This window comes from Pseudophryne corroboree, chromosome 11, assembly GCF_028390025.1.
Source record: "Pseudophryne corroboree isolate aPseCor3 chromosome 11, aPseCor3.hap2, whole genome shotgun sequence".
NCBI lineage: Eukaryota > Metazoa > Chordata > Amphibia > Anura > Myobatrachidae > Pseudophryne > Pseudophryne corroboree.
Window position 1 is genome coordinate 142463346 of NC_086454.1, and position 13956 is coordinate 142477301.

General features: G+C 45.1%; 1 protein-coding gene and 1 pseudogene across 10 annotated transcripts in view; both read right to left on the reverse strand.

The window, feature by feature from the left end:
• The window catches only part of LOC134969140 (phospholipase A and acyltransferase 2-like), a 217271-nt gene that overhangs the window by 133269 nt on the left and 70046 nt on the right, over positions 1 to 13956 (reverse strand). The gene's annotated exons all lie outside the window — the stretch shown is intronic.
• Positions 13655 to 13773, reverse strand: LOC134971517 (5S ribosomal RNA; annotated as a pseudogene).

The following is a 13956-nucleotide window of genomic DNA, read 5'->3' on the forward strand; positions in this document are numbered from 1 at the left end:
CCTTGCCTCTGTGCAGAAAGGAAGCGCCTTTGACCCGCTTGCTTTTCTGAAGCCGAAAGGACTGTACCTGAAAATACGGTGCTTTCTTAGGCTGTGAGGAAACCTGAGGTAAAAAAAAATTTCTTCCCAGCTGTTGCTGTGTATACGAGGTCCCAGAGACCATCCCCAAACAATTCCTCACCCTTATAAGGCAGAATCTCCATGTGCCTTTTAAAGGCAGCATCACCTGTCCACTGCCGGGTTTCTAATACCCTACTGGCAGAATGGACATTGCATTAATTCTGGATGCCAGCCGGCAAATATCCCTCTGTGCATCCTTCATATATAAGACGACGTCTTTAATATGCTCTATGTTAGCAAAATATTATCCCTGTCTAGGGTATTAATATTATCTGACAGGGTATCAGACCACGCTGCAGCAGCACTATTTATGCTGAGGCAATTGCAGGTCTCAGTATAGAACCTGAGTGTGTATATACAGACTTCAGGATAGCCTCCTGCTTTTTATCAGCAGGCTCCTTCAAGGTGGCCGTATCCTAAGACGGCAGTGCCACCTTTTTTGACAAACGTGTGAGCGCCTTATCCACCCTAGGGGATATCTCCCAACGTGACCTATCCTCTGGCGGGAAAGGGTACGCCATCAGTAACTTTTTAGAAATTACCAGTTTCTTATCGGGGGAACCCACGCTTCTTTACACACTTCATTCATTCATCTGATGGGGGAACAAAACACTGGCTGCTTTTTCTCCCCAAAAATAAAACCCCTTTTATGTGGTACAGGTTGAGTATCCCATATCCAAATATTCCGAAATACGGAATATTCCGAAATACAGACTTTTTTGAGTGAGAGTGAGATAGTGAAACCTTTGTTTTTTGATGGCTCAATGTACACAAACTTTGTTTAATACACAAAGTTATTAAAAATATTGTATTAAATGACCTGCAGGCTGTGTGTATAAGGTGTATATGAAACATAAATGAATTGTGTGAATGTACACACACTTTGTTTAATGCACTAAGTTATAAAAAAATATTGTATTAAATGACCTTCAGACTGTGCGTATAAGGTGTATATGAAACATAAATGTATTCTGTGCTTAGATTTAGGTCCCATCACCATGATATCTCATTATGGTATGCAATTATTCCAAAATACGGAAAAATCCCATATCCAAAATACCTCTGGTCCCAAGCATTTTGGATAAGGGAGACTCAACCTGTACTTGGGTTCATGTCAGAAATGTGTAACACATTTTTCATTGCCGAGATCATGTAACGGATGTTCCTAGTGGATTGTGTATATATCTCGACCTCGTCGACACTGGAGTCAGACTCCGTGTCGACATCTGTGTCTGCCATCTGAGGTAACGGGCGTTTTTTTGAGCCCCTGATGGCCTTTGACACGCCTGGGCAGGCGCGGGCTGAGAAGCCGGCTGTCCCACAGCTGTTACGTCATCCAGCCTTTTATGTAAGGAGTTGACATTGTCGGTTAATACCTTCCACCTATCCATCCACTCTGGTGTCGGCCCCACAGGGGGCGACATCCCATTTATCGGCCTCTGCTCCGCCTCCACGTAACCTTCCTTATCCAACATGTCGACACAGCCGTACCGACACACCGCACACACACAGGGAATGCTCTGACCGAGAACAGGACCCCACAAAGTCCTTTGGGGAGACAGAGAGAGAGAGTATGCCAGCACACACCAGAGCGCTATATAATGCAGGGATTAACACTATAACTGAGTGATTTTTCCCCCCATAGCTGCTTGTATACATATATTGCGCCTAAATTTAGTGCCCCCCCTCTCTTTTTAACCCTTTGAGCCTGAAAACTACAGGGGAGAGCCTGGGGAGCTGTCTTCCAGCTGCACTGTGAAGAAAAAATGGTGCCAGTGTGCTGAGGGAGATAGCCCCGCCCCTTTTTCGGCTGACTTTTCTCCCGCTTTTTTATGGATTCTGGCAGGGGTAATTTATCACATATATAGCCCTGGGACTATATATTGTGATGATTTGCCAGCCAAGGTGTCTTATATTGCCCTCAAGGCGCCCCCCCCCCCAGCGCCCTGCACCCATCAGTGACCGGAGTGTGAGGTGTGCATGAGGAGCAATGGCGCACAGCTGCAGTGCTGTGCGCTACCTTGTTGAAGACAGAAGTCTTCTGCCGCCGATTTTCCGGAACACTTCTTGCTTCTGGCTCTGTAAGGGGGCCGGCGGCGCGGCTCCGGGAACGAACACCAAGGTCGGGTCCTGCGGTCGATCCCTCTGGAGCTAATGGTGTCCAGTAGCCTAAGAAGCCCAAACTACCACCTGTTAGGTAGGTTCGCTTCTTCTCCCCTTAGTCCCTCGCTGCAGTGAGTCTGTTGCCAGCAGATCTCACTGTAAAATAAAAAACCTAAATATACTTTCTTTCTAGGAGCTCAGGAGAGCCCCTAGTGTGCATCCAGCTCAGCCGGGCACAAGATTCTAACTGAGGTCTGGAGGAGGATCATAGTGGGAGGAGCCAGTGCACACCAGGTAGTCCTAAAGCTTTCTTTAGTTGTGCCCAGTCTCCTGCGGAGCCGCTATTCCCCATGGTCCTTACGGAGTCCCAGCATCCACTTAGGACGTCAGAGAAAAGGATTTACCGGTAGGTATTAAAATCCTATTTTCTGCTGGTCAACTTAGTCACTGGTGAAACCTTATATGGCCAATCGTCCTCTATTGTATTTTCCATTATGTGTTATATCAGGCTGTTGCTCATCACTAGCTGCCATATTATACCATTATATGGATCGATCTAGCTTTATTATAATGGATTTATCTCCTAGTCTATCTTGTTTAGATATCAGTTAATTCTGTTGCCAGTCTATATTGTATCTCTAAAGCATTTGGTTTGAACTCGGATGCTATATTCATATTTAAGATGGGTATGTGATCATTCTTTGGCTATGATTAGAACTTATGTATACCTATATATTGCTGCTCTCACACATTATTCATTCATTATGCTCGTTTTGATTTGTTTTTTCACTGTTGTTTTGCATCTTCTACTTTCTCGCTCTCTCAGGCAGCACTGGCAGTGGGGAGACGCAAGCTTTGGTTGCTTAGCAACCGCCCGGAATTATGGGTATGGCATCATCTGGCTGCGACACGCCCTCCTGATCCCGTCAGCGGTGCCCCGACTCCGGCTCTGTCTGTGTGATGGCGAGGAGGAGTGTAAGATGCCCAGGGGATATAAGGTAAGCCTGCACCGTATTCACTTATGTATGCTTTTCCTGACGACGGGACTTAGCGCCCCGAAACATTGAAGATAAATTTGATTACTACAAATCCTGCAGTGCCGTGTGTTTTTCTCCCGGCTGGGGAGATTACCTAGGGTTTTATTAACAATTATACAAGAGCACGCATCTACTGTACCACCTTTTGTAAGAGTGCCGATCCAGCTGTTTCTCTTCACTATACATACACACATTATATATATATATATATATATATATATATATATATATATAGACGCAAGGTAGAACTTTCACTCGTTGCTGGAATTCATCTGGTGGGTGCCTTCAGTAAATTATTGATAGTGAAAAGCAAGAGACTGTGGCACTCCCGTGATTGAAGAATGATTTACTAGGTCAAATCAATAATGTTCACATGCCTATAGTAGGCTACTATAGGCATGTGAACATTATTGATTTGACCTAGTAAATCATTCTTCAATCACGGGAGTGCCACAGTCTCTTGCTTTTCACTATATATATATATATATATATATATATATATATATATATATATATATATATGTGGAAATCAGCGGCACTCAGCAGGCGGAATGATGAATTAAAGCGTCTTTAATGTGGTCCTACGCCGTTTCGGGGACTGTGCCCCGTCTTCAGGGACAAATCATCTTGTATGATTTGTCCCTGAAGACGGGGCACAGTCCCCGAAACGGCGTAGGACCACATTAAAGACGCTTTAATTCATCATTCCGCCTGCTGAGTGCCGCTGATTTCCACTTCTATCTATTGGATCTTGCCACAGATCACAGAGGGCACCGCAGCAAGTATCACGCTATATACCCGAATGAGTGCCGAACCTAACCGCTGCTTATATATATATATATATATATATATATATATATATATATATATAATTTCTTTGAAAGTCCGCACTCACATCAGAAAAATCCATATATGGGGGTGCTCCTCAAAAAAACCCCAAAGAGGGTTTCACATATACCAGGTATCAGAGACCAAAGTGATCTCAAAAGAGGGCACTCACCAGTCCAATGAATTAAAAGGCTTTTATTGGTTCATCGTAGTCATCAATAAGTAGTCGACGTTTCGACCTATAAGGTCTTTTTCAAGACATTCACCGCAGACATCCAGTCAGCATGCCAGCTAACAGCATACTAACTATGCCTACCGGGTCCCCTTATATAGCAACACAGCAACAATTAATTGAACAATCATCAGTATACAATGAATACACCTGGCAAAAGCTGGCGCCCCAACAATGCATAAAGTATATCACAAGGTAACACTAACCAAAGGTCTGGTACACCATACATATCAACAGGTTCACTTATACACACCTGTCCCTAATCACCATCAGCCGGGAACGTACATTGCACACCCAGAAATACCGGAAGTGCATCATATGCGTTCCATCGGCTCTCTACATGATACCAACCACATGGAACGCAAGCTCCAAATGTTCCCAGATGCATATAGTACATACCCACAACATCACCAGATGCACTCTACAGTGCATCTATAAATAATGCTACAGCATAGATCACCCAATGTCGGAGACGTACGAGCGCAGTATGTACACCCGGAAGTACCCGGAAGTGCTTCTGTTGCGCTCCACCAGCTATTGAGACATATCCTATCATCCTCGTGGAACGCAAACCCGGAAGTGCCGGAAGCGCATCAGATGCGCTCCACACGTACAACGGACTGCGTTCCACAGTGTGTGTATACCACTGTATAATCACCATAAATGCCATGAATCTAGCATAACCAATGTCATTGCTGCATATAAGCAAAACACCTATATATAATAGCTATATAGTTATTCAAGCAAATAGATCTATTTGAGGCTCAATATTAACCATATAGGCAAAAATAGGTGATAAAGTGCTAAGCACTCCACTAAACAATATAGCGACTGTATGGAGCGCTCAGCACCAAAGGTACCAGGCAAATGTACATACTGCAGGTGAATGGCTTTACATGTTATATCAACATATATTAGGTATATACAAAGAAATTATATATAAAACTGCTATAGAAGAGGACCCGGCAGGAAAACTAAACTATCCAATGAGACAATCTAAAACAATATACAGATAGCCTACACTATCATCACTTAACACTAAACATATAATATGTACACATAACAAATAACACTTGTTGTGCCTCTCATAAAATGGAGAATCAAACTATGATTCTCACTCACCCACTAATGAATGAAGATATTTAAAGGATTATGTTCATTAAGGCCACGTGGGGCAATGGTGTCAAGCCTGTAGATCCAACGAGCTTCACATTTCTTTAAGGTAAGTACCCGGTCACCACCCCTCAGAGGTTCAGGAATATGATCAATCACCATACACCGTAGTGAAGCAACTTGGTGATTGGCATGTAAAAAATGTATGGCCACAGGTTTGTCAGAAGCACCAGTTTCTATGGCTTGTCGGATAGAATATCTGTGGTTGGCCATCCGCTCCCTAAATGATCTCTTGGTCATTCCCGTATAGTAGAGACCACACGGACAGATGATTATATACACCACAAAAGCACTAGTGCATGTCAAGTTGTGCTTAATGGGTATTCTTGTGCCATTGTGTGGATGGCGAAAGTCTTTACCACTGAGCATCGAGTTGCAGGTAGTGCACCCCTTACATTTGAAACAACCAGTCCTTCCTGAGCGTAGCCAACATGAAGACCCTACAATAGGTTGCATGGTGGGACGCATCAGTAGTTGGCGCAAATTGGGGCCTCTCCTATATGCACACATCGGGGGTTTGATTCCACGTAATTTCAAGCCAGGGTCTGTAGCTAGCAGCGGCCAATGTCGTTCCTGAATCCTCTTCGTAGTCTGAGAGGTGTGATCGTAAGTGCTCACATGAATCATTCTCTTCTCGGAAGCCTTATTAGGCATAGTATGTCTTGGATACTTGTGTCGATGATATGCTTTATTGATACATCTGTCCAGTGTATGAGGTGAGTACCCTCGTTGTAGAAACCTGGTTTTCATTTCATTAATCTGCTCACGGGCAAGTTCACTTGAAGAATTTATCCTCAATACTCTCAAAAATTGAGAAATTGGAAGACTTTCTTTCAATGTAGAGGGATGTTGGCTAGTGGCCTGCAGCAAAGTGTTCCGGTCCGTCTGTTTACGAAACAGTGTGGTACTTAATCGACAACCATCTCTCCAAACAGTTACATCAAGGAAGTTGACTGTCTGTAAATCCATATTGCACGTAAACCTTATGGGTTCATCCAATGCATTAAGGGAATCTATCATACTAGTCACTTCGTCCCTTGTGCCAGACCGTAACAGAAAAATGTAGTCAATAAATCTAACATATAATAAACATTTATGACCAAACCATTGATAAATAAAATTACGTTCATAAATGGCCATGTATAAATTGGCATATGCCAGTGCCAGGTTAGAGCCCATAGCAGTACCGTTGATCTGGGCAAAATACCCAGAGCCATACATGAAGTAATTCTGTTTTAATACCAACTCAACTAAAGTAGTCAAAAATTCAACTGGAGGCTGTGTATGACCAGCCTCAATCAGATGTTGCCGGATAGCATCGATGCCTTCCATATGGGGGATTACTGTATACAAAGATTGTATGTCAAGTTTCACAAGCCAAACTTCACCATCAGGGAAACTAAAGTTCTTAATTTTATCCAAAAAATCTGTAGTATCTCTAATATAGCTGGTGGTCTTCATTACTAGAGGTTGCAAAAACTGATCTATATAAATTGCAAGTGGTTGTAATAAAGACCCCCGGGCAGAAATAATAGGCCTGCCCGGCGGGTCCTCAAGTCGCTTATGCACTTTAGGCAATGTATAGAGAATAGGTGTAATAGGATATTCAACTTTAAGATAGGCAACTATATCCGTATCAATCCATCCAGCCTGAAAACCAAGGTCGACCGTAGCATCAATGAGTCTCTTAATGTTCTCAGTAGGATTACCTTTCAGTTTAACATAAGTAGTATTGTCTGCTAACTGTCGTCGGATCTCACGATCGTATTGTGTCCAATCCTGTATTACCACCGCCCCGCCTTTATCAGCGGGGCGAATGGTAATATTCTTATTACCCTTCAATGCTTTAAGAGCTTCCCTCTGCTGACTGGATAAATTATAGTACCTAGGTCTTATAGTAACCTCCTCTTTTTTGTCAATCTCAGTCATCCGTACAAAAGTCTTAATGCTAGCATTATGAGACCCAGGGTTGTAATAACTCGGCCTTTTAAATTTCAGAGCAGATATATATATATATATATATATATATTATAATATTATGATGGGTGACCACCAGGGAATACTAGGTGTGGTAGGCAAAGAGTCAATTAAGTTATTTGTCTATATCTAATAGTGATGTATATTAATTATCAGATTTAGGTAGCTATGATTATATAACAATTTATTACGGGATACTTAAATGTCGTTACGACTTAATTTCAAATAAGTAGGAGGGATAGTGCACTCCACATCATACACATGATATTTGGATGCACTGCTCATTTTCACTAGATGAGAAGCACATGATTTAGGTTTGTAGCCTAATAAAATGTACTGCAGGCATGTCCAAACTGTGACCCTCCAGCTGTTGTGAAACTACACATCCCAACATGCCCTGACACAGCTTTAGCATTCTCTGACAGCAAAACTGTGTCAAGGCATGCTAGGATATGTAGTTTCACAACAGCTGGAGGGCCACAGTTTGGACATGCCTGATGTACTCTGTCAGGACGGAACGAATCGCAGAGCGGCGGTGGCAGAAGCCACACAGATTCTCCACTGGGAGAAAAAAAGCATACAGGCACTCTGTCAGCGATCTTCATTCCAGGAGTAGACATCTGGGAAGCAGATTTCCTCAGAAAACACGATCTCCATCCAGGAGAGTGGGGCCTCCACCAAGAAGTCTTCACAGAGGTGACAAGTCATTGGTAAGTTCTTCAAGTAGACATGATGGCATCTCGTCTCAACAAGAAGTTTCGGGGATATTGCAATAGCAGTAGATGCACTGGTGACACTGTGGGTGTTTCGGTCGGTATATGTATTCCCTCCATTCCCTCTCATTCCAAAAGTTCTAAAGACGAGTGAACCTCGTTGTCCCAGACTGGCCAAGGAGGGCTTGATATCCAGATCTCCAGGAAGCATTCATAGGTGTTCCCTGGCCTATTCCCCTGCGTAAGGACCTGTTACAGCAGAGGCCGTACGTATATCAATCCTTACCGCGGATACGTTTGATGGCATGGCGGTTGAACGCCTAATCCCAGCCGTAAGGGTATTTCCAGTGAAGTCATTCCCACACTTTTTCTGGCCAGAAAAAGGGTAACGTCTAAACATTACCACCATATTGGGAGAAAATATGTTTCTTGATGTGAATACATGAAGGCTTCTACGGAAGGTTTTCAGCTAGGACGTTTTCTCCATTTTTCTACAAGCAGGTGTGGATGCGGTTCTAAAATTGGGCTCAATTAAGGTACAGTTTCAGCCTTAGCAGTTTTCTTTCAGAAACAATTGACCTCCATTCCAGAAGTTCAGACGTTCGTGGAAGGCGTGTTGCCCATCCAACCTCCATTGTGCCTCCAGTGGCACCATGAAATCTAAATGTGGTGTTGCAGTTCATTCAGTCACATTGATTTGAACATTTACCTAAGCTGGAGTTGTAGTTCCTCACTTGGAAAGTGGTCATCCTGTTGGCCTTGGCATCTGCAAGGCGGAGGTCTGAGTTAGCGGCCTTGTCTCACAAGAGCCCTTGTTTGATCTTCCATGAAGACAGTGCAGAATCGAGAACAAGTCAACATTTTCTGCCGAAAGGTTTTCTTCTTTCCACATGAACCAACCTATTGTGGTGCTTGTGGCCACTGTCGCCTTCGTTGAGTCAAAGTTTCTGGATGTGGTCAGAACTTTGAAGTTTTAGGTCGCCTGAACAGCTCCGATTGGGAAAACAGAGACTCTGTTTGTTCTGTATGCTCCCAAGTAATTGGGTGTCCTGCTTCCAAGCAGACAATTGCGCGCTGGATCTGCGGTACGATTCAGCATGCTCATTACACGGCAGGATTGCAGTTACCCAAATCGGTGAAGGCCCATTCTGCTAGAAAGGTGGGCTCGTCCTGGGCAGCCGCCCGGGGGGTCTCAGCATTGCAACTTTGCAGAGCAGCTACTTGGCAAACACTTTTGCTAAGTTTTACAAGTTTGATACCTTGGCCGATGATGACCTCAAGTTTGGTCATTCGGTGCTGCAGAGTCGTCCGCACTCTCCCGCCCGTTCTAGAGCTTTGGTATAACCCCATGGTTCTAAATGTGACCCCATCATCCTCTAGGACGTATGAGAAAATAGGATTTCTCTAACGTCCTAGTGGATGCTGGGGACTCCGAAAGGACCATGGGGAATAGCGGCTCCGCAGGAGACTGGGCACAAAAGTAGGTCCGGAAAATCGGCGGCAGAAGACGTCTGTCTTCAATAAGGTAGCGCACAGCACCGCAGCTGTGCGCCATTGCTCTCAGCACACTTCACACTCCGGTCACTGAGGGTGCAGGGCGCTGGGGGGGGCGCCCTGAGACGCAATAAAAAACCTTTTTTTGGCAAAAAATACATCACATATAGCTCCTGGGCTATATGGATGCATTTAACCCCTGCCAATTTTTCCATTAAAAAGCGGGAGAAAGGCCGCCGAAAAAGGGGCGGAGCCCATCTCCTCAGCACACTGGCGCCATTTTTTCCTCACAGCTCCGTTGGAGGAAGGCTCCCTGACTCTCCCCTGCAGTCCTGCACTACAGAAACAGGGTAAAACAAGAGAGGGGGGGCACTAAATTGGCATATTAATATATACAGCAGCTATATTAGGGAAAAACACTTATATAAGGTTATCCCTGTATATATATAGCGCTCTGGTGTGTGCTGGCAAACTCTCCCTCTGTCTCCCCAAAGGGCTAGTGGGGTCCTGTCCTCTATCAGAGCATTCCCTGTGTGTGTGCTGTGTGTCGGTACGCTGTGTCGACATGTATGAGGAGGAAAATGGTGTGGAGGCGGAGCAATTGCCTGTGTTAGTGATGTCACCCCCTAGGGAGTCGACACCTGACTGGATGGTCTTATGGAAAGAATTACGTGATAGTGTCGGCACTTTACAAAAGACTGTTGACGACATGAGACAGCCGGCAAATCAGTTAATACCTGTACAGGCGTCTCAAACACCGTCAGGGGCTATAAAACGCCCGTTACCTCAGGTCGATACAGACACTGACACGGACACTGACTCCAGTGTCGACGGTGAGGAAACAAACGTATTTTCCAGTAGGGCCACACGTTACATGATCACGGCAATGAAGGAGGTTTTGAACATTTCTGATACTACAAGTACCACAAAAAAGGGTATTATGTGGGGTGTGAAAAAACTACCCGTAGTTTTTCCTGAATCAGATGAATTAAATGAGGTGTGTGATGAAGCGTGGGTTTCCCCCGATAAAAAACTGCTAATTTCTAAAAAATTATTGGCATTATACCCTTTCCCGCCAGAGGTTAGGGCGCGTTGGGAAACACCCCCTAGAGTGGATAAGGCGCTCACACGCTTATCAAAACAAGTGGCGTTACCGTCTCCTGATACGGCCGCCCTCAAGGAACCAGCTGATAGGAAGCTGGAAAATATCCTAAAAAGTATATACACACACATACTGGTATTATACTGCGACCAGCAATCGCCTCAGCCTGGATGTGCAGTGCTGGGGTGGCTTGGTCGGATTCCCTGACTGAAAATATTGATACCCTGGACAGGGACAATATATTATTGACTATAGAGCATTTAAAGGATGCATTTCTATATATGCGTGATGCACAGAGGGATATTTGCACTCTGGCATCAAGAGTAAGTGCGATGTCCATTTCTGCCAGAAGAGGGTTATGGACGCGACAGTGGTCAGGTGATGCGGATTCCAAACGGCATATGGAAGTATTGCCGTATAAAGGGGAGGAGTTATTTGGGGTCGGTCTATCGGACCTGGTGGCCACGGCAACGGCTGGGAAATCCACCTTTTTACCCCAAGTCACCTCACAGCAGAAAAAGATACCGTCTTTTCAGGCTCAGTCCTTTCGTCCCCATAAGGGCAAGCGGGCAAAAGGCCACTCATATCTGCCCCGGGGCAGAGGAAGGGGAAAAAGACTGCAGCAGACAGCCTCTTCCCACGAACAGAAGCCCTCCCCCGCTTCTGCCAAGTCCTCAGCATGACGCTGGGGCCTTACAAGCGGACTCAGGCACGGTGGGGGCCCGTCTCAAGAATTTCAGCGCGCAGTGGGCTCACTCGCAAGTGGACCCCTGGATCCTGCAGGTAGTATCTCAGGGGTACAAATTGGAATTCGAGACGTCTCCCCCTCGCCGGTTCCTGAAGTCTGCTTTACCAACGTCTCCCCCCGACAGGGAGGCGGTATTGGAAGCCATTCACAAGCTGTATTCCCAGCAAGTGATAATCAAGGTACCCCTCCTACAACAGGGAAAGGGGTATTATTCCACGCTGTTTGTGGTACCGAAGCCGGACGGCTCGGTGAGACCCATTTTAAATCTGAAATCCTTGAACACTTACATAAAAAGGTTCAAGTTCAAGATGGAGTCACTCAGAGCAGTGATAGCGAACCTGGAAGAAGGGGACTATATGGTGTCTCTGGACATCAAGGATGCTTACCTCCATGTCCCAATTTGCCCTTCTCACCAAGGGTACCTCAGGTTTGTGGTACAGAACTGTCACTATCAGTTTCACACGCTGCCGTTTGGATTGTCCACGGCACCCCGGGTCTTTACCAAGGTAATGGCCGAAATGATGATTCTTCTTCGAAGAAAAGGCGTCTTAATTATCCCTTACTTGGACGATCTCCTGATAAGGGCAAGGTCCAGAGAACAGTTAGAGGTCGGAGTAGCACTATCTCAAGTAGTACTACGACAGCACGGATGGATTCTAAATATTCCAAAATCGCAGCTGATTCAGACGACACGTCTGCTGTTCCTAGGAATGATTCTGGACACAGTACAGAAAAAGGTGTTTCTCCCGGAAGAGAAAGCCAGGGAGTTATCCGACCTAGTCAAGAACCTCCTAAGACCAGGCCAAGTGTCAGTACATCAATGCACAAGGGTCCTGGGAAAGATGGTGGCTTCTTACGAAGCGATTCCATTCGGCAGATTCCACGCAAGAACTTTTCAGTGGGATCTGCTGGACAAATGGTCCGGATCGCATCTTCAAATGCATCAGCGGATAACCCTGTCTCCAAGGACAAGGGTGTCTCTCCTGTGGTGGTTACAGAGTGCTCATCTCCTAGAGGGCCGCAGATTCGGCATTCAGGATTGGGTCCTGGTGACCACGGATGCCAGCCTGAGGGGCTGGGGAGCAGTCACACAGGGAAAAAATTTCCAGGGCTTGTGGTCAAGCATGGAAACGTCACTTCACATAAATATCCTGGAACTCAGGGCCATTTACAATGCCCTAAGTCAGGCAAGACCTCTGCTGCAGGGTCAGCCGGTGTTGATCCAGTCGGACAACATCACGGCAGTCGCCCACGTAAACAGACAGGGCGGCACGAGAAGCAGGAGGGCAATGACGGAAGTGGCAAGGATTCTTCGCTGGGCGGAAAATCATGTGATAGCACTGTCAGCAGTGTTCATTCCGGGAGTGGACAACTGGGAAGCAGACTTCCTCAGCAGACACGATCTTCACCCGGGGGAGTGGGGACTTCACCCAGAAGTCTTCCACATGATTGTGAACCGTTGGGAAAAACCAAAGGTGGACATGATGGCGTCCCGCCTCAACAAAAAACTGGACAGATATTGCGCCAGGTCAAGGGACCCTCAGGCAATAGCTGTGGACGCTCTGGTAACACCGTGGGTGTATATATGGGTGATTTTGCAAAGAAGCAAAAAAGAAGGGGCTAGTTGATATGTCTCTCTGGGGCACACTTTGTAAATTAATCAAAAAACAGTAGTGTGAAACATGAAATATGTATAAATCTTTAAAACGTAACTTTTAATAAATTATTCAGACGTCCAAATTTGATTATTTATGTGAAAAAATCTTTACTGTATAGGACAGCAAGGTAAGTTAAAACAAGTATTAAATAATGTATAGAAGACGATATAGTAATTATATGTCACTCGCTTATTGAATGTGGGTGACAGAAAATTTGTCTGTACACCCTCTGGATTCTAGGCGAGTATTTATTGTTAGACATATGTCCACTGCGAAAATAAAGAGTTCTCGTTATCTCTATGAGTTTTTAATTGAAAGTACTGTATGTTTTCGTATGAGAGATACAAGAAGAAGAACCCGGCATATGGATGGTCGGACTCCTTTTGAGATGATCAACTAGACTGCGTATTCTTGCAGTGTAAGTTGATGTGTGGGTTCTGCTGGACAATGAAAGGTATATACCTTGGTGGAACTACAGTACCCAGTATTCCCAGAGGGTCACCCTTTCTGGTACTGACCGGGCCCAATGCTGCTTGGCTTCCAAGATCAGACGAGATCGGGCAGATCCAGCATGGTATGACTGTAGATGGTACGGTAGACACCTTTCAGCATATGGATTGAATGGTATTGGAGATAAGGTGTGATTCCATAGGAAGGGAATACAAATTGATTTGATACTTGCCAACTGATATTTGGCCAATTGGTGGCCCACTATGGACCAAGGATTGGATGATTGGGTGAATTACTGATAGAAATACCAGTATGGCCTGG